This window comes from Phyllostomus discolor, chromosome 9 (genome assembly GCF_004126475.2).
Source record: "Phyllostomus discolor isolate MPI-MPIP mPhyDis1 chromosome 9, mPhyDis1.pri.v3, whole genome shotgun sequence".
Classification (NCBI taxonomy): Eukaryota; Metazoa; Chordata; class Mammalia; order Chiroptera; family Phyllostomidae; genus Phyllostomus; species Phyllostomus discolor.
In genome coordinates, this window is record NC_040911.2 from 39,615,471 (window position 1) to 39,637,091 (window position 21,621).

Here is a 21,621-nt window from a genome sequence, read left to right on the forward strand (position 1 = left end):
ATTCCATGTGCACTGGAGAAGAATGTATGATCTGATGCTCTGGGATGAAAAGCTCTGTAAATGTCAATTATATCCATCTGGTCAAATGTATCATTTAAGGCCAATATTTCTTCATTGATCTTGTGTTTGGATGATCTCTCTAGAGTTGTCAGTGGAGTATTAAGATCTCCAATTATGATTGTATTTTGGTCTGTTTCTGCCTTTAGTTGTTACTAGTTTCTTTACACATTATGGTGCTCCCTGATGAGTGCATACATATTGAGAAGTGTTGTATCTTCTTAATGTAGTATCCCCCTTGACATTACAAAATGTCCATCTTTGTCTTTTCTTACCTTTGTTATCTTGAAATCTGTTCTGTCAGATACAGGTATGGCTATACCCGCCTTTCTGTGGATGCTATTTGCTTGGAAAATCATTTTCACTCTAAGTCTATCTTTGTCCTTGAAGCGTAGATGTGCCTCCTAAAGGCAACATATGGTTTTTTTAATCCAGTTTGATACTCTGTGTCTTTATTGGTGAATAAAGTCCATTTAAATTTAGAGTAATTATTGATATATGAGGATTTTCTATAGCCATTGTATCTTGTTTTCTGGTAGCTCTTTGCCTCCACTGGTTCTTTTCCTTTGTGTTTCTGTCTTTGTGTTGTTTTTGTTTGGTGGCATTCCATAGTTTTTTCCTCTGTTTCCTCTTTTTTTTTTTAATTATGTGTCTCAGTTTTGAAGTTCTTTATGTGGTTAACTTTAGGTTATGACAAAGGAAGTTTCACTTATACATTAGTCCTTTTTCTTTTGAATGCATCTAATCTCCATCCCCCTGTGCAAATTCAGAACTTTACTCCCTCCCTTTTTCTTTTTGTTGTCACAAATAATCCCTTCCTATGCTGTTGAGTTTGTTGGTGATCTTAGTTGTAGTTTTGTGATCTTTTGTTCTTGGTTTCAGGTAATAATCCCCTTGAGTATTCCCTGCAGTAGAGGTCTTTTAATAATAAATTCCATAAGCTTCTGTATGTCTGGAGAAGTCTTTAGGTGTTCTTCATATCTAAAGGATAACTTTGCCAGATATATTATTCTTAGCTGGTAATTTCTCTTTCAGTAGTTTGAATATTTGGTTCCACTCTCTTCTAGCTTGTAGAGTTTCTGCTGAGAAGTCTAATAATTTAATGGGCTTTCCTTTTTAGGTTACTTTATTCTTTTCCCAGGCTGCTTTGAGAATTCTTTTTTGTTTGTTTGTTTTAGTCCTTAATTTATGAGAGTTTAAATACAATGTGCCTTGAAGAAGGAGTTTTTGGATTGAGGTAAATAGGTGTTCTGTTTGCTTCCTGGATTTGAGGATCTAGCTCTTTCCACAGGTTTGGTAAGTTCTCATAACTATTTGTCTGAATAGGCTCTCTGTTCCCTTCTCCTCTTCTTCTTCTGGTATGCCTATTATTCTTTTTAAAAAGATTTTATTTATTTATATATTTATGTATTTATTTATTTTTAGAAAGAGGAGAAGGGAGGGAGAAAGAGAGGGAGATAAACATTAATGTAAGATAATGTAACAATGTAACATTGATAATGTAACATTAACAATACATTGATTGGATGCCTGTCACAAACCCCAACTGGGCACCCGGCCCACAACCCAGGCATGTGCTCTGACTGGGAATCAAACCAGTGACATTTTGATTCACAGGTCAGTGCTCAATCCACCAAACCACACCATCCAGGGCATCTATTATGCTTATATTGCTCTTTTGATGGAGTCAGATAGTTTTCATAGAGTTCTTCCCTTCTTTTTTTATGCTTAAGTCTCTCTCTTCTTCCCTCTGCACCATGTCTAGATTTCTATCTTCAACAGCATTAATTCTTTCCTCTATGTGGTCATCTCTATTTCCTATGCTCACTAGTTCATTCTTTATTTATCTCTTTTATTGAGTTCGTCATCTCCAGAATTTCTATTTGGTTCTTTTTTTTAAGTTTCAATCTCATTGGTAAAGTGCTCATTTTGTTCACTGATTTTGTTCCTGAGTTCATTGAATAGCCTGCCTGTGCTTTCTTATATCTTGAGTTTTTTCAGAACTGCAATCTTGAATACTCTGCATTTAAATCACATATTTCCATGTCTTTAAGTTATTTTCTGGAGATTTTTCTTTTTCTTTCTGAGCTGCTTTGTTACCTTAATTATTCGTGGTACCTGATTGATTCCTTCTAGGTCTAAGCATCTATGTACGAGTGGCGTGTCTAACAAATTGATAAGAAAACACCTTTTGTTGTTTTCCAGTAGGTGGCGCTGAATCACAGGGTTATTTTGTTTTTGTTTGTTTTTGTTTTGTTTTTGTTTTGTTTTGTTTTGTTTTGTTTTTAGCTCTGTTGCATTTCTTTGGATTTCAGGTCTATGCACGGTAGTGGAAAATGGCCTGTGTTCCCTGGGAAGGTGGGAGCCTTGCCTGTGATCCATCGCCCAGGTCCCAGGGGACACACCTCAAAGGCGAACATAGTATGTGATGGGGCTCCAAATCTGTGAAATCCCAGCGCTGTCTTCTGCAGCCAGAGGCTGCTGACAGGGCAGCTGTGATGTGTGGGTGTGGGGTGAGCTGGAGGAACAGGGCCACTTCCTTTGTTGCTTTGCCTTTCCAGCAATGGTAACCCCAGACCCTTATGGATTACCTCTGCACCTCCACCGGACTCTGGAATTAGTCAAAATGCACTTGTTACTCAGAGAAAAAGCATTTCTATAGTTCCAGGTCTTGGGTTTGCAAATAATGTACTCTACAACATAACACAAAGAGTGAGGGGAGGCAAGCTCTGGGAGGCTCAAAGAAGGTAGCCAATCCCATAGCTTTGGTTATCTGTCTAGAAAGCTGAATGCCAGACAACTGTTGTCTCACTTTTGTGCTTTGTCCCTGCCCAGGTCACTGGGCTCAGCCACAGCTAGTACTGCCCACTCCTGAAGAAATGCTCACTGAATCTCTTTGTTTTTCCCAGCTGAAGGGAGTGTCAGCCACAACCTGATTCCTCCCCTCTCTGAGATGAGACCTGAGGTGAGCTCCAGACTGCAGGGCTGTGTCTGTGCTTTGTCTCAGCTTTTCTTCCTTCTCACTTCCCTGGTTTGCTCCCACTTGCCCACCTTTAGACATTTCAATGTGCAGATCTCTCAGACGTGTCTGTGCGTTGAGCAGGGAATCCTTTGTTGAATTACAGCTGTTTCAATTGTTGAAACTTCAAGGGGAGAGACCAAGGAGACCTGTCACATCGCCATTCCTCTGACACCACCCAAAGCTATCATTTAGCACGGAAGGAGAGATAAAGAGTTTCCCAGACCAAAAAAAAAAAAAAAAAGCTAAAGGAGTTCATCACCACCAAACCAGTATTACAAGAAATGTTAAAGGGTCTCCTTTAGGTTGGGGGATTGGGTAAAAAAGGTGAAGAGATTAGGAAGTACAAATTGGTAGTTACAGAATAGTTACAGGGATGTAAGGTACAACATAGGGAATAGAGTCAATAGTATTGTAATAATTATATATAGTGTCAGATGGGTACTACATTTATCAGGGCAATCACTTAGTAATTCATATAATGTCTAATCACTGGGTTATATAACTGAAAATAATTATAATATTATTCATAATATAATATATGACAACTGTAATTGAAAAATAAAAAATTATTTAAAGTCAAAAAATTAAAGAAGATGCCAATAAATGAAAAGACACTCTATGTTGATGGATTGGACAACATAATAATAAAATGGCATGAACTACATATCTCTCAATGATCACTTGATATATAAATGAATTAAATTGTTCCCAAATCAAAAGACATAGAGTAGCTGAATGGATAAGAAAACAAGACACATACATATTTGGTCTACAAAAGACCCACTTCAGATCAAAAGACATAACAGAGTGAAGTTAAGAGATAGAAAACGATGTTTCATGCAAATGGACATAAAAAAAAACCTGAGGTAGCAATTCTTAAACAAAAAAAGACTTTAAAACAAAGGACATATAGATATAGACAACAGACATATGAAAAGATGCTCAACAAATCATCAAAGAAATGCAAATTAAAACCACAATGAGGTATCACATCACACCTGTCAAGATGCTATTAATAAATCAACAAAAAGCCTGCCTAGTTTGGCTCAGTGGACTGAGCACTGGACTGTGAAGCAAAAGGTTGCCAGTTCGATTCCCAGTCAGAGCACATGCCTGGGTTGCAGGCCAGGTCCTCAGTAGGGGGCATGTGAGTGGCAACCACACACTGATGTTTCCCTCCCTCTCTTTTTCCCTCCCTTCCCCTCTCTTTAAAAATAAATAAATAAATAATTTTTTAAAGAAAGAAATTACTTCTAAAAAAAATAATAAATCAACAAATAAGCCTGGCAAGGATGTTGAGAAAAGGGAACCCTCATGCATTGTTGGTGACACTGCAAATTGGTACAGGCATTATGGAAAGCAGTATGGAGGTTCTTCAAAAAATTAAAAATAGAACTCCCTCATGACCCAGCAATTACACTTTGGGGTATTTATCTGAAGAATTCCAAAACATTGCAGCGTTGTTTACAATAATCAAGATATGGAAACAACCTAGGTACCTATCAATGGACCATCAGAATAAGAAGTTGTGGTACATTCGCACAATGGAATACTATTCTGCCATAAAAAGGCAATCTTACCTTTTGTGACAGCATGGATGGACTTACAGGGTATTATGCTAAGTGAAATAAGTCAGAAAGACCATATTATTTCACTTATAGGCAGAATCTAAAAAACCAAAATGAATGAACAAATAGAAACAGATTCATAGATACAGAGAACAAACTCATGATTGCCAGATGGGAGGAGAGTTGGGAACCTGGGTGAAAAACATAAAGGAATTAAGAATTGGTAATTTCAAAAGTCACAGGGATGTAAAATACAGCATAGGAAGTATAATTAATGATATTGTAATAAACATGTATGGTGCCAGGTGCTACTAAACTTATCAGGAGGATCCCTTTTTGAGTTATATAAATGTCTAAGCAGTATTCTGTACACCTGAAATTAATTTAAAATAATATTGAATGTCTACTATAATTGAAAAATAAGAAAAAAATTTATAAAAAGTTAAATAAAGATACAATTCTATTGTATCTTTACTTAAATCCATTTACTTAATCCACCCCCCATTTACTTAAATCCACCTCCGACTATATTTCTCTCAATCTTAGTTTCCTTCTTTCCTTTATGAAACATGAGCAAAATTTTTAGATTTTTTCATTAATATGAGTATGCTATTTTAAAATATTTATTTATTTAATTTTTAGAGAGAGGGGAAGGAAGAAAGAGAGGGGGAGAAACATTGATGTGTGAGAGAAACATCGATTGGTTCCTGGGGGCATAGCCCACAAACTAGGCATGTGTCCTGATGGGGAATCGAACGGGTGACCTTTTGGTTTGCAGGCTGGCACTCAATCCACTGAGCCACACCAGCCAGGGCTACAAGTAAATTATTTTTTTAATTTAAGAACAAAATATGTACTTATAGGATTTACATGTTGTTGACCCTTGAACAACATGGAGGTTAGGGGCTTTGACCCTCATGCCATCAAAAATTTGTGTAAAACTTTTGACTCCCCTAAAACTTAAATTGTTCCTTGGTATTCATGGGAGATTGGTTTCAGGACCCCTATGAATACAAAAATCCACAGATGCTCAAGACCCCTACATAAAATGCTGTATACCAATGCACACGGTCAGCACACTGCATTCACAAACTCCCAAATGCAGATCAAGTACAGGTATTTATTGAATAAAATCTGTATATAAGTAGACCTGTGCAGTTCAAACCTATGTTATTCAAGAACCAACTGTACTTGGTATTTATGTACTGTATTACAAAATGTTTTACAGTAGCTAAAAGGTAAGGCTAAAAGGCTTATTATATGTGCCATCTAAAGCAGCAAGTTTTTTTTTCTTGTTTTGAATTACATAAGCTAATGCTTTAAAGCAAAGGTCCAATGCCTTAACATGGCCTGTGGTCTGTTCTCTCTTTAATCCCCTCCAACCTGGTGGCCTTGGCCTTCTTTCTCAGCTCCTCCCACATGTCAAGAGTTCCCCTTCAGAACCTACATACAGTCTGAAGAAGTGCTCTTCCCCAGCACTCCTCTAGCTTTGTCTCTCTCTTCCTTTTTATCTCAACACAGATAGTACCTCCTTAAAAACTTCCTTAAATCTGCAATATAAATTATGCATTTCCTGTTACTCTTTGCCTTTCTAGCCCTCATTCTAATATAAAGTCATACAGTTATAAAATTACAGACTAGTGTATTTATTACTATCTTCTGTTTCAGTAGGAACTCAATGAATATTGGTCAAATTAAGGAATAGAAAATTAAAATGGTATTATGAATATTACTAGTGAAATAAAAATCTCACTTATTCTCCATAGAGTGAAATTTAAGGCAGCTCATATTAAACTATATGTTTAATTTATTTATGAAAAATATCTTTCCCTCATAAGCACTTTATAGAACTAGGTGTTATTCCTACATATGTTAATTATTTGTGAGTAGCTAGTCAAATAATAATCTATGCTATATAGAAAAACATACTCTTATAAAAATCCCATAAATCAACATTTGTGTGAATTCAAAACTAGCCTTCTTTCTGAAGTTTTACTAATGTCAATACATTCATTCAATGCTTTATCTATTCAATCATTCCTTTAATTTCATGTTTATTGATTACCTTCTAGGCATTAAGCCCTGGTGATTAAAAGATGAATTCTACATGGTCTGTGCCTTGTGAGAGTTTACAGCCAAGTGAGATACATGCCAACCAGTTATTACAGCCAAGAAACGGCACCCACATAAGTAAATATAGGCGGCCACTTTTCGTCTGGAGAGGTCAGGGAAGGCTTTTTGGAAATGATATGCTTGATACTTTACTATCCATATTTTAACTATCTATAAAGAGGAGTATTAAATAACTTTAAGAAATTACAAAAGATAGTAACTCATTTACTTATAACTTCTTATGAGACTCACTTTTCACATTTGTAAAGAATGCATTTATCTGTTTTGTCAACCCTCTTCAATGACAACTAAATTTCACTCAACTATAGTGCAGCAGAGGCTGACTAGATGCTCACCAAGCCCACTTCCTCTCCCTGGAGACATGGCCAAACAATATCTCCTAGTTCTCACAATGGAATGTGCCTGATGTAATGGCCAAGACAGCTAAGTGTTGTGTGCCTTCCCTATACTCTCTCCCTCTTCCAGAGTAATCTTGTAGGCTGGAATTCAAAGATGACAGCAGAACAAGATGAAAGGAGCTTGGATTCCCAAGCCACTGAAAGCAAAAGCTCCTCAACATGACACAGACTACAGTGTGAGTGAGGAATTAATTAAACTGCTGAAATTTTGAGAATGTTTGTTAAAACAGTTAGCTTATTCTAATGAATAATTCCACTGTGAAGGTAGTATGTAGTCAATCAGAATTTTAAAGAACACATGACAGTTATTTCTGTTCCCCCCACCTCCTTTTATTAGGGAGAGGGAAGGGAGAGAGAGAGGGAGAGAAACATCAATGTGAGAGAGAAACATCAATTGGTTGTCTCTCACACCCCAACCAGGGACCAAACTTGTAGCCTAGGTATGTGTCCTGACTGGGAATCAAACCAATGACCCTTTGCTTTGTGTGATGATGCCCAACCAGTTGAGCCACACCAGTCAAGGCAGTCCCTTCTAATTCCCACTCCCCCCACTTCTTATTAATAGCACTGATTTTGTTTTTGGAGCTAATGCATTCAGCTCCAGAAGGATTTTGATTGCTTTAAGTTCACCATAAAAATTCTGCTCCCCACCTTCCTAGCCTTCCCTGCAGTGAAGGATGGCCAAGCAACCTCCTTCTAGCTAAGGAAACCTAAGGGGATTGTACTGCAAAGGTTCCTGGGAAAGGTTTTCCTTCGCTGATAAAAGGGGACTCACATGGATTGCATGATCCCTTCTTTCCTTTTCTTGACTCAAACCTACACAACTGGAGCTGCATTCTGAACTAATATAACATATTCACCAATGCCACAAATTTGTGGGCTGATACGGGATATGCCTGAAAAGAAGAGTGCATGCCCCATCTAAAGGCATTCAAAGATAACTTTTTATTTAAACATTGACATGACAAAATAAAAACCTCAATAGGAACATAGCCACTCAGTAAAATTTGAAATGTTAATTTGACACTAACTTTTAATTTTTTGTCATCATCTAGTATTTATCTGTCATATTTTCTTAATGTGCTTCTTTAAACTAGTCAAAAGTACTGGCTAAGAGCTTAGGCTTTGGAGTCAGAATTCCTGCATCCAGATCACAGCTCTGGCACTTACTCTGGGAATATAGCTGACACTAAGCTTCTGTCTGTTTTTTTTTTTTCCATCACTAAAATAAAGATAATAGCAGATGCTAAGGATAGTGATAAGGATTAAATGATATAATCAATAAAGTACTTAGTAGAGTGTCTGGCACATAATGCTCAATAAATGTGATATACAATATCAATATAATAAATATAAGATTTATTTTATTACCTCCAAATTTCATACAACTTTAAATAATGAAATAATCCATTGTCTGTGAGCGGGTATTTGCTTCCTGTGGGTGTAAGTGTGCTTTATGTTCAGGGTTTCCTGGTGAGTAAACCAAAGAATAAGGTTGCCTGACAGCCTTTGGACTCCCTGGGTTTTAAACAGGGTTAAAATAACATCATGGCTAAGTTGTTTTAAGTAAAGGATTAGAGTCAATGACTAAGAGTCAAGGGCGGGATGAGAGAGGACACTAGAAGAGTGGGCTGTGTGCCCTCCACTGTCCTTGTGAACTCTACTGCTTGTGGACTCTGGAGCCTCACCCCAGACAAGATAATAAAAAGACAAGAGCAAGTAAAGCCACAGACAATAATCTCAACAGGCTCCCCTCCCACCATCCCATTCACTGTCCCCTGCTTCTTCAAAATGGATTATTCACCATTACTAGGACACAACCCACATTTTTCTGCCTCCACGTCTCTGTTCAAGTGATTACCTTCACTGAAGGGCCCATCAGCCTGTCAAAACCCTATCATTTCTCAGTCTATCATAAATACCTCCTCTTTCAAGATAGTATCTCTAGTTTACCTTCTCAAATAATCTGCCTGACTTTTCTGAACCTTTCTTGAGCTTCATTCATTCAAAAAACATTTTTCAAGTACTTACTATGACCTTGGAATTATCCCATGTACTGGGGGAACATAGTCTTGACTCTTTGGGAATAGTTTAATGATTACAATAAATTGAATTTATTTGTACCTTCTCTTTTCCAAAACAGGATGTGCACTCACTTACAATAAGAGTAGACACTATGTAATCTTAAAATAAAGTTCAGGGCTAGAAGAGAGAAGATCAGCATGAAATGTAGCTCCTGGGGAACCAGGATAATAAAAAAAGGAACACAATGATCTTTTATCAGTACATTCTCTTACCAACAGAGAAAATATATACCAGTTCCTCAGGGCAAATAAATCCTAAAGTATCACATATTTTCTCCTTTGGGCTGTTACAGAAGTTTCAAATAATTACATTTCAAACTCAAAACTGCCAAAAGGGAGGCATGTAAAATATGCCATAGAATATAAACTAGTTCACTAAATTTCAAACTCCTTAAATCTAGGTAGTACATTTGTTAAGGACAACAGACATTAATTCTATATTGGAGGAAAATTCACCCTAAATTTCTTTTTCAGAATTGAACAAGCTGAAATAGTATGCAAGGATTTAAATGAATGTCATTCACAATACAGCAAAACACATTTCAAAGTGTTTGAGTGAAAAAATAAAAGTGTACTCATTTTTACTTCTTCCTATGTGGACATTACACTGTTCTCTCCCTCCAAGTCTGATACGAGTTTGGCAGAAGGAAAACAGCTTGCTTTCACTGGTCATAAGATGCAGCACTCGGGGCAACCTGGGCCTAAAGGAACAGAGTTGTGGATATTGCCACCCACAGTTCTAATTTCTTTTGAGAGTTTTGCTTAGTCCCACTCTTTCAACTATACACTTTCACTATAATGTCTCCCATCATGTAAACCTTAATGTAATATCAAATTTGTCAACTCTGTCCCCAAAACACCAATTTCTATTTTCCCTATTCTGTTAATGACACCATTTTTCTCTGGGATAATTGGGCTTGAAAATAAGGAGTCATTGCCCTGACTGGTATGGCTCAGTGGGCTGAACATCATCCTGCAAACCTAAAGGTCAGGAGGCATGCCTGGGTTGCAGGGGAGGTCCTCAGTTTGGGGCATGCAGAGGCAACCAATTGATGTCTCTCACACATGTTTGTCTCCCTCTCTTTCTCCCTCCCATCCACTCTGTCTAAAATAAATAAATAAAATCTTTAAAAATAAAAAAATTTTTAAAAAGAAAACGAGTCAGCAGTTTCATTCCTTTCCCTTGACTCCAAAATTCAAACAGCAATCCCATATATCTTTTCATTTTATTTTCTGAGTCTCTCTTTTATTGCCAATACTTATATTCAGATCCATTTTACCTTGAGCCCATATTTAAATAATAGTTTAGATTTATCTTTCTAAAATGCAACATTGTTACATTGCTGTTCAGAAATTTTCAGTGGACACTGTTATTCACTAAATGTAGGCTTCAGAGCTTGGAATTCACCTACTCCATAACATGGTCTCAACCCAACAGCTTTACTCCCTACTGACTTCTTATGTCCACTAATTTCATAATGTTCTACCACTACCCCTATATTTATGTTCACCATTCCTCAGTGCCAAACTGATCTCCTTATCTCTTTCCTATGAATCCAAATTCAATTCTTCAAGGACTAGGCAGAGTCTCATTTCCTAAGCAAAATTTCCTTAGACTTCTCCACTCTTTGTTTAACTCAGTACTACTATCATTTACATGGCTCACTCAACAACTATTTGTATATAGCTTTACAATGTCATTAATTTTGTCTTACAGAATTTTTCACATTTGGTGAAAAATTTTCACTAATCGTACATATGTGAACTTTAGCTTATCTACCCAACTAAAATGTAATTTTCTTATACTTCTTCCCTGCCTGACAGTGCTCAACACCTGGTAGGCACTTAAATATATCATAGATTTGAGAAGGGGAGCCCTAGAGGTCATCTATTGCCAACTCCTACCCAAGATCCCATTGATATTCCTTAGAGCTAATCCTCCAGCCCTTATTGAACACTTGACTGACACTTCACAGCTACATCACAAGAGAGCGTGTTCCACAGCTGAAGAGCACTAGTCAACAGAAAGGTTTCCATCAATTTCAAAAATACAATGAAGTGAGTGAAATACAAAGTACCAAACAGTATGTTCAATATATTTCCCTATATGCATGTACATGCTCAGAATATCTCAGGAACAGTATCCAAGAAGCTGGGATTATCCCTGGATGAGAGATTTGGGTGACTGGGAGACAGAGGTGGAAGAAGACCTAATTTTCACTATTAGACTCTTTGGTTTAATTAATAATTAAACAAGCAAAATATGTTTTAAGTTCTTTCTTGTTATATACTTAAATCTTCCTCTGTGAAACTTCTATCCCAGTCCTATTTCTGACCTCTGGAGCTTCCCAGCATTAACTCAACTATGCTGACTGACAGATTGACATTTTAATGAACTGTTGCTAAGAACCATGTAAATATGCACATTCAATTGAAGTTTATTATATCCCTTAAAAGACCTAAGACATGTTTAGCAGCTTTAGGGATATATGAATACTTTTCAGAATTATGCATGATCTCTAAATTTCAAAATAGTCTTGAGAAGGAAGGCCATTCTTAAGTATTTTGAAAAATATACACAATGGATAAATGTATTCTCTCATCATTATGAATAAGCATATATCTTGGGAATCAAATAACCTATGCTCTAATCCTGACGCTTTACATATCTCTGGGCCCCTCATTTCTTCTCCATCAGTAAAACAGGCATTGGTATTTGACTTATTTTGAGAACCCTTCCCTATCTAGCTTTCTGTCTGTTTATGACACCCTCACTCCAGCAGGTGCTCATGTATTACCACACACATAGTTAGGATTTATAACTACTCACCTAATGAAAGCATCCCTCTTCCTGAGGGTATGACAGGGAATCCTTAATGTTGGAATCAGCACTGACTCCGGGCATTCCCCTTGTCTTTTATCAACAATTCAAACAACTTGGATAGAGATCTTTCACAAGCCTGTTTGTAGTTTACATGTGACCAACTGCCCCATATGAACTATAAGATATTGACATCATGAAACCTGCCATCATCCTTCAAGTCTCCTGAGTTTGTAGAGGTATAGTGGAGACTTCAAGCAATGATAACTACTATCACCAGCTAATGTGTACTGCAATTGGTAATTGGCTCTAAAAGTCCCATTAATGAAATCCAGCTCAATTAAATAAGCACTCCTTGAGTGTTTACTAGATACAAGGCAATGTGCCAGCAACTGGGGAAAACACTTTGCTCTTTTTTACCCAGTACACAGAGAAGTATAAAAGGCCTCCTATGAGTGAAAGGGCTATTTGAGATTACACTGTGCTCATCAAGCACCTGTCTGCCTTTATCAATTCTATCATGATGACTAGATTGCAAGCTTGCTTCTGGAAATTTTTCCTGTAATTCAAGCCCTGTAGTTCCAGTTCTCAATAATATCAGAACCAACTGAATCCTGAGGCAAACCACACTCCCACTCCAGGAAGTCCAGGCTGGTGATGCGATCCTCTTATAATACACTTTCTTATCTGTACTTGGGATACCTGAAAACCTCAGATTGCCCTTCTATTGTGTCTCAGTGTCTCAGTATATGTAGAGAGTCATGATTTTCACATCCAATATTTCATCTGTCAGGCAACTCCCTTCCTGGGGTTGAGGGGTTGGTGTGGAGGAGAACTGGTGAGAGGTCATGTTCACTTTTTCAGACACAGTAGTATTATGGCCTCCTGACCAGAAAAAAATAATAAAGCCTTATCTTAAATCTCCTTTGTCATTTCTATTACTCCTGGAGGGTAGAAAGCAATTGTAGGGAAAAAAAATCCTGCAAATACCTTCCCTTATCACCTTTTATAATTGGGAGAGGACATAATGTAAATTAAGCATGTGCTTCTTGCAATTATTTCTTGTATCAGCAGGTATTTAGTGAGCTCCTAAATCTATGCTGGCATCTGAAGAATCCAAAAGCAGTGAAGACATTGTTTCTACTCTCTGGAGCCTCATAATTTAATGGAGAGGTGGGGTTTACCCCAAATTAAATTGAGAACATCTAAGTGACAAATCACCTGATACTAACAATAAGACACAAAATCAACTACAGTCTTAGAACTATAGGAAACATTGGGGCAAGGGATCAAATCCAACTTCTCACTATAAGCAAAAATCTTTCAGCATCCTTGTCAGGGTCATTAAGCTTCTGATATAATGTGAAACTCACATTCCACAAAGCAGTCCATTTAATTTTTCAAAGTCTCTTATCCTATGATGAACCAAAACTCTCACCTATCTGTTATTCTATAAAGCAATGATTTCAAAACTAGTGTCCCTTCTCCTCTACCTCTAGCAGCACAAGGCACACCACAGAAAGCCTGCAACACTGTAGAGCAAAATTTGAATACTACTGCTTTAAGGATATACTAACAGTTTTAAGAGCTTTGAGGTAATTAGAGTAAATCTGATTCCAACTGCACATCTCAGCCCTTTGAAGATAGCTATATTGTTTCTAAATCTTGGATTAAGCTTGCCTCTTTCCAATGGTCTATTACCTTATAGTCAATAATATTGTAATAACTAGGTATGGTGTCAGATGGGTACTTGACTTACTAGGGTGATCACTTTGTAAGTTATGTAAATATCTAATCACTAGGTTGTACACCTGAAACTAATACAATATTGTATGCCAGCTATCATTGAAAATCTTTAAAAATTATTTATTTATTTTTATTTCAATCATTGTTCAAGTACAGTTTTCTCTCCCCTACTCCCGTTCCAGCCCCTCCACCCAACCCTCCCCCCTTCCCCCCATTACCCCCCACCCCTAGTTTTTGTCCATGTGTCCTCCAAATTTGTTCCTGTAATCCCTACCCATTCCCCCCTGAAATTCCCTCTTCTCTCCCCTCTGGCCACTGTCAGACTATCCCCTATTTCAGTGTCTTTGGTTATATTTTGCTAGTTTTTTGTTTTGTTTTGTTTTGTTGTTTAGATTCCTGTTAAAGGTGATATCATGTGGTATTTGTCTTTCACTGCCTGGCTTGTTTCACTTAGCATAATGCTTTCCAGTTCTTTTTAAAAAGAAATAAACCTGAAGCTGAGAGAAAAACTGTCTATTGCCTTTATGTCATTTTTCTCCACATTTCCCCCATCCTAATTACTCTCCTCCTATAAAATGTAAAAACCATATCTGAACATAATTCTTTAGATCCTGTGACCAGCTAAGGACACTGTGTATCTCTTACTCTCTGGACAGCACTAGAGGTTGAAGAGGACTTAGTAAATGAAGAAGGACCTGACCTGGACCTTGAGAAATGGAGCATTTAGATAGATGGAGGGGAGAGAAGATAAAATTCCAAGCTGGGAAGCCAGCATGAACAAAGATACAAAAATTAAAATGAGGGCCACATGACACACTTTGAAGACTTCCCTTCTAGACCCTTACTGGTTCTTTTTCATTAGGTCAGCTGCCCACTCTCTTATATTTCTCAGATGAAAATTAAGCCAGATCTTATCTCCATGAATGTAGATATCTATTGTCTTGATACCAAATGAAGAACATGATCTGATCAGTACTAAAATTAGATCATTTCAATATCATAGTTATTACCACATAGGGGAAGAATACTTGGTAAAGATGTCTGATAGATCTATAGGGAAAAGAAAACGTGTCATCTTACAATGAGTCAACACCTTGACAAGAAGATTCATAAAGATTATAACACTACTGAGGACTATTCCTGGGAGATCTCAGATCTAAAGCATACCCAAAGAACACCTTGCCTCTAAAAAATATCTTTTGTTTATCATTAATCAAACCACCCATAATATATGCCCCTATGGTCTCCTGGCTGTAAAAACAGCAGCATTTTCAAATATATGAGTACTAGCTAGTCCACTAACGTAAAATATCCTGTGAAAACTAACATGAAAACACTGATTTGGGGGGGAAGGTAAATATGTTCATTTAAGTCCATCTTCTCATGTTATTTAATTTTCCCATTTAGAGAAAAGAATCAAAGCACATCAATGTTTCATATAATTTAGTTTATTATTCAAGAAAGATCATAAAGACAGGGTAATTCACAATATATCCTTTTCCCATAAAATGTATTTGTTAGTGATTATATGAATACTTATTGCTTTACATCACAGGAAAATGCAATTTCCACAGACACAGAGCACTCAAAAACCTGGGAAAATTAATCTTGTTCTAAATTTTAATACGTGCTATGAAACACACATGTGTTTTAATATGTGTTTTAATGTATTGAGGGAAAAAAACTGATCTTACTAGCATTCAGAGTAATTGTTTCAAACATTTTATTTCCATTATTTCTCTTTTCCTTCTTCTCAAAAGGAGATAATCTGAATGCTCTAATCTGAAAAACAAGTGTAGCAAATACTTGACAATGAAGATGGAAAGCTTCTAAAAATCTGTTACCTTAGTGACAGCAAGAATGTGGAAGAATAAGAATACACTGTCAGGACATCATTTCAGATTCCACAGATTTGAGGCTTAAATACAGTCAGCTTTCATTAGCTTTTTGTTTTTCCCAGCAGGTCCTTGGACTTTGAAACAAAACCTGAATGACAGCTATGAGCAATTCCAGCCTGGCTCCTGATTAGCTATGCCAAACAAAACAACTCTCTGCAGTGTAAACTTTCCAGGCATCTGCAACCAAGCCTCTGTAGAGACTATAATTCCTCAGTGAGATTTGAAGGAGAGTCAGAGGTTGGAGGGTAAAAGATGAATAGGAGGGGGGAAGGGGAGAAAAGAATCAGACCTTCCCCTCTACCTCAAACTAGTTCCCTGAACTAGTCTCTGATTAAAGCAGAGAGGAAAGTAAAGTAGAACTTGTTTTAGTGGTGGTATCGTCATTGCAGTTTTTACCCCTGTCTATTCTACAATGTAACTAACTAGTTCTCTATATCTGAATATTTGATTCCAATTCACACCCATAACATCCTCATATTCCAAACCACCCATGTATTTAAACCAAACAAGTAATTCCAAGGTCCTATTACCATCAAATAAAGCAAGCAATCAATTAAAGAGAAAGGGAGCAACATATATGAATAGACTGTGCCCCATGTGGATGCAAACTAAGATTTTTGTGGCAGTTGTTGTCATTCACTTGTCACTGCATACATACCTAAAATTAATCACATCAAGTGACAGTGCACTGTGCTGTGTGGTCCTATCTACTACATACTTAGATCCTGGTGGAACTATTAAGATGCTTTTTTCTTATGATCAGTGCCCTTGATTCTACCTAAAGAGCATTCCTTTATCTACAAAAAAGAATTACAATAGTAGATCTCAAAGCAGTCCATTGTGATCAAATGCTGGCTTTCAAAGTTAATAAGTGGTTTCAGAAAAAGTTGTCTGAAGAAAATTCTGTATTGGAATATGAGATGGCAATTCAGCTGTGATGATAGGTTAAACTAAAAAGTTGACTTAAACAGCCAACAATCCTCCTAAAACTTCAGCAATAAAAATAATTATTTTTATATTTCTTGGCTACCCAATAAGATGACAGCATTGAAACTTCCTCTTTTCTTCTGGAAAAGTAACATTTGACCACACTGATATCTGCTGCTTCTAAGATAATCTACTAAAACTGATGATGGTTGGCTTTCTTGGAATGGTGGGCAACAAACGTCCCTGCTTCTGGACAATAACCATTTTTTTTTAGTCTCATGTTGAATATGTAGCATTTAAAGTAGGAATATAGCTCTAACATCCTAAGATGTAATTTTCAGATACGTGGCAACACATGTCACAGAAATCTTAACATTTACATGACCACATCATAAAAGCCTAGCCTACATTTAGGATAACATTAAATTTAAATCATGAAAAGTTTGAGTGGAAAATTCAAGTTCAGACATACAGGAATCTATAAAAAATTTCATCAAAAATCACAATCAGGGAGATACTGATTTTGGAAACTAAGGACAAAGAAAATTTCAATGTTTGAGATAGGTAATATCAAACCAGAAAGCTACATTCCCCATTATTTTATTTGACTTGTCTGTGATCCCACCACACTATTGAACTATAGAAAAGAACCTTAAGAATATTTTTCATTTTAGATGAAGGTAAAGATAGTCAGTGATATTAGAACAGCAGAAAACCCCTCATTATGAATCTATGCTTGAAATCCCATACCAAACCTGCTGGTTCAGCACAAAGTCATCAACAGAATTCTTATCTATAAAGGGAACAATCCATTGTCTGGCTGAAACAAAGAGCAGTGCAAAGGAAATCAGCCAAATCTGGGCCAGATGGTCACTGATTCAAGTTTCATTCTCCCCATCCCCCACTCTCGCTGGCACTACAAAAATGGAGCCAGGCAGCATTTTTGGTTACTAGGTGACAACCCTGAGTGTAAGATATAACCCTTTTACAGTTACTTATACCACCCCACATGTCAACACCATTTAATTTACTAAATTAAAACAGAATGTCCTCATAAAAAGTTAAATGAAGAATTTGCTATGTAGCAGTTATTAAAAGAAAAATACCTCTAAAAACCCAATGTCTGTTTCTTAGGTATGATGTGGAGTCTTATCAAGTGAAATGATTAAAAATATTCATATTAATTTATTCTCATCTATTGTTTTTCCTCACACCATGATACAAAATGGAAATGAACCCAGAGAAAACTGATTTATTACACTCATTTTCTGCCCATATTAACTACCGGGCCATCACTTTGCAGGGTCTTGTGCTTTTTAACCCAGAAACACTTTACCAATGATAAGGCTACCAACAAAGGAAATCACTGATTTTTATTTTAAACCAATGTGTCTGACCCCATATCACAGAATCTCCTGGGCACTGTAAGACTCAGTTTTAAATTCTAAATGGTGAACATAAATTAAAGCAAAGCATACATAATTATGTCTTAAAATCTATAAGCGTGCTATGGAAACATACATATTAAAGAATGTAATAAATAAAATTTCAGGATCTCTCAATAAGTTTATTCAGAAAACATTCCTTTACTTATCCTAACTGTATAAAAGAAAGATATTTAGATTAAACAAAGGTCTTTCCTTTCAAAAGAATCCTTCACTCTATGGCAGATGTTTGGGAAATATTTACATTTATGTTACCAAAGTAAATTTTATTAAACAACAAACAGCAATTCCTTTTAGTAAATTATACAGTCCTTTTAATAATTACATTGGAAATGTCAATGCAGAAGTACATTTTATTGGCATGCTACAGTGCCACTTTTTCTAAATTTACATATAGAAAGGTTAGGGTAGATCAAAGAGATTTCTGTCTATTTGTTTGTTTATTTTACAAGAGATAATCACAGGCTGGTAATTCAAGGGCTAAAGACAAAAATGACTTCAAAATATGCAATCAACAGCAACTCACACAAATGGCCTGTTTTATTGTAAGGAAGTAGAAAAAGCTGCTAAAGTCAACACAAGGTAACCTCCGTTAAGACAACATTCATGGTAGCTTACACAATGCCAACAGTGAGTATAAAATGAAGCCAAATCACAGAGCTTTGAATCTTGACCTTCTGTCTTAAACAGAATAGTGGTAAGTGAAAATCTTTTCAAAAACTTGTCCTCAGATATTGTTCCTGTAATTTGATTTGTATTTACAGTATCAAACTAAGTTTTAAGCACTAGTTTAAAATAGTCTAAATATATACACAGTATATAGATATGTGCATGTGGGTGAGGTACATATGTCAGTGTGCTTCTGCTAACTTCAATATTTTTTTAACAGCTCCGATTTAGTTATTTGAAATGTATTTCTACAGTCTCATTTCTACTACTGATTTCTTTCACATAGTACTACAATATTCAGCTTCATACTGGAAACTGATGAACTCTTGTTATAGCATATATGTTTTCTTTTAAAATAATTATATCTCAGAAAAACTGCTGATGTGAAAAAATTAACAACCCATTAAGTGCATTTAAAATATGGTAGTTGAATATTGGCTGTTTATTTAGTCTAAAATAAGGTTTTATTTCAATGTTCATGAAAAAGAAGAAAATGACTATTCAAATTAAAATTCTCTACCTTCTGAACTCATCTGTAGAGTCTCTGTGATAAATTTACATTTGAATGAAACACACACAAAGAAAGCTGGACTATCATAACCATCCCACACACATTAGTGTTTTCAGAGATTTAAATATCTTAGGAGAGAGAAAATTGTTACTACACAATTATTTTTAATCACTCAGTTTTATTTATATATCATTGCAATAAGATTTATATGCTAATATTAACTTAATATAAGAGTTAAAGGAAACATCTGTAAATAGGTCAAAACAGAATTTTACTAATGAAAGTCAACTTAGAACAGACTTCTCATGCGCATAATTTAAAAAACAGCTTTTAAATAAGATAAAAACAAAAACTATACAATAATAAATTACCTAAATGTAATGAGTTAGAATTCAGCTGACTAAATTATGATCTTGTTCTTTATTAGGCCGTAGTATAAAGGAGTAACAGACTTTAAAACTAAAATATTAGTGTATAAGTACTAAGTTCTAGGTATCCTTCCAGCCTTTTCTCTTGTTACTTTTCTGTCCTTAATATGTACCTTCCTTTCTCCAGTGGTCCACAAATTAGGCAGGAAATTTAATTCAATTCAATTAAAAAATTGTAAAAAGATAACATAATAATGGTACTGATTCATCTTACTTTTTATTACTGTACACAATGAGAAACATATAACAAGGGCCAAATCAGAGTGCACACAGCCTTCACTGACAAAAAAACTGATGAAAATCCTAATGTCTAAAGAGTGAATTGCATTTATAAGAAAATGCTCTATGATCTATGCTTCAAATGTTCATTATTTCTATATACATTAGTAGGATAGTAATGTGGAAACTAAGTAATCGCATATGACTATAAATGTGTTTTAAACACACTGACAGTCAATACAAGCTTTCATTTACTTTCTGTCTAAATGGTATTTTCTCATACACTAAATTTACCACATAAAGAGTGTCTCAAAAGGAGCTTATTTCCTATAATTAGTCTCTGCTCTAAGATGCAAAAAAAAAAGGGATCTGAGTTGAATTGTGATGAAATTAATATATCCCTCTAAAAATATACATGCCACAAATTTTTGTTTTATTTGTAGATACCGTGATGTACATGAAGTGTTACTAAAAAACTGAAGGTTCATACCATGATTTCCTAAACATCACCAGCACTGTTTCAAATTTTACACTCAATGCCTCAAACAAAGTTAAAAGTATCTTCTAGCTTAAAAAATGAAAATCTCCATTACATAACAGTTCAATTGAATTATTATATAATTTTGGTATTTGGTAACACAACAAATGATGTCCTTACAGATTATGTTATATGACTCTTCTATTACATTAACAGCATGGAACATGATTTAAGTAAAATTAGATCTAAATCTACAATACCACAAAACACATACCTGTTTTAATTAGATTGTAGGCTTCCCCATGATCAGGGACAGTTCTTTATTTTCTTTTCTCATTCTCCACAGCATTATTCTAATTATAGGCACTTGATAAAGACTTATTAAATTGAATGTTATTGTTAATTTTCTGCCCAGTGGAGAATTCTATTATTCACACTGAATATAAGCTTCTTGCTTAGTAGGAAAACCATAAAAAGAAAAATAATTTTTAAAGAAGTGATAAATGTATTTGATGAAGTAATTACTTTTTATCCAAAAGAAAACTTAAGAAGCAGTTTGATATTATAATTGCTATTGCCAATCACAACTTCAAAGCCTTAAAAAAACCAGTACAGGTTAAACACAAACTTTACTCTAGGATAGAATTATGGTGTCTGTTTGCAATACGTGAACTTTAGCTTCCCAAGGGTAAACACCATACAGATGTCTGGTAATCTCTCATGTAACAGTACCTAAAAGTAAGCACACACTGTTTTGATTTTGGAAGTCTTACCAATTTAAAATCTGAAGAACAAAATTAATTGTAACATTATACAGTACAAGAAATCTGTTACATTTTTCAAAACACTTTTTTCAGACTATCAATTCCATGGTTCTATCTCACTACGCAGTATATCCTAGAATATGGCATTCAATTATTTTTTATTAACTAAGATATATTTATTGATAAATTTAAAGTTCAAATGCCTAAATTATGCAAGTAAATTTGTTAATAAGTAAATTTGATGATAACCTGAACATACATGAAGGATTACAAAAACATCATTTTGTAAAGCTCAAAAAGAAGGAAAAAATGTATCTCCCTCTAAACAATTCTGCCATAGAATTGTTTGGGATTTATTTTCCCCTGTTACCATCCTTTATTCAAAAGATAATGCTACTGACCTAGCTTCCAAAGGACCTGGGCCTCATCTTGGTATCTCCAGTAGAGGTGATA

At 35.6% G+C, this 21,621-nt stretch overlaps 1 long non-coding RNA gene across 1 annotated transcript; it reads right to left on the minus strand.

Annotated features, from left to right (window-relative positions):
• Nucleotides 1-768: 768 nt before the first annotated feature.
• Nucleotides 769-20,221, minus strand: LOC118496701. The gene is made up of 3 exons (XR_004899260.1): nt 20,210-20,221; nt 9,303-9,307; nt 769-1,412 (listed from the first exon to the last, which is right to left on the minus strand). It is a non-coding gene; the product is annotated as an uncharacterized LOC118496701 (long non-coding RNA).
• Between the last annotated feature and the right edge of the window lie 1,400 nt (nt 20,222-21,621).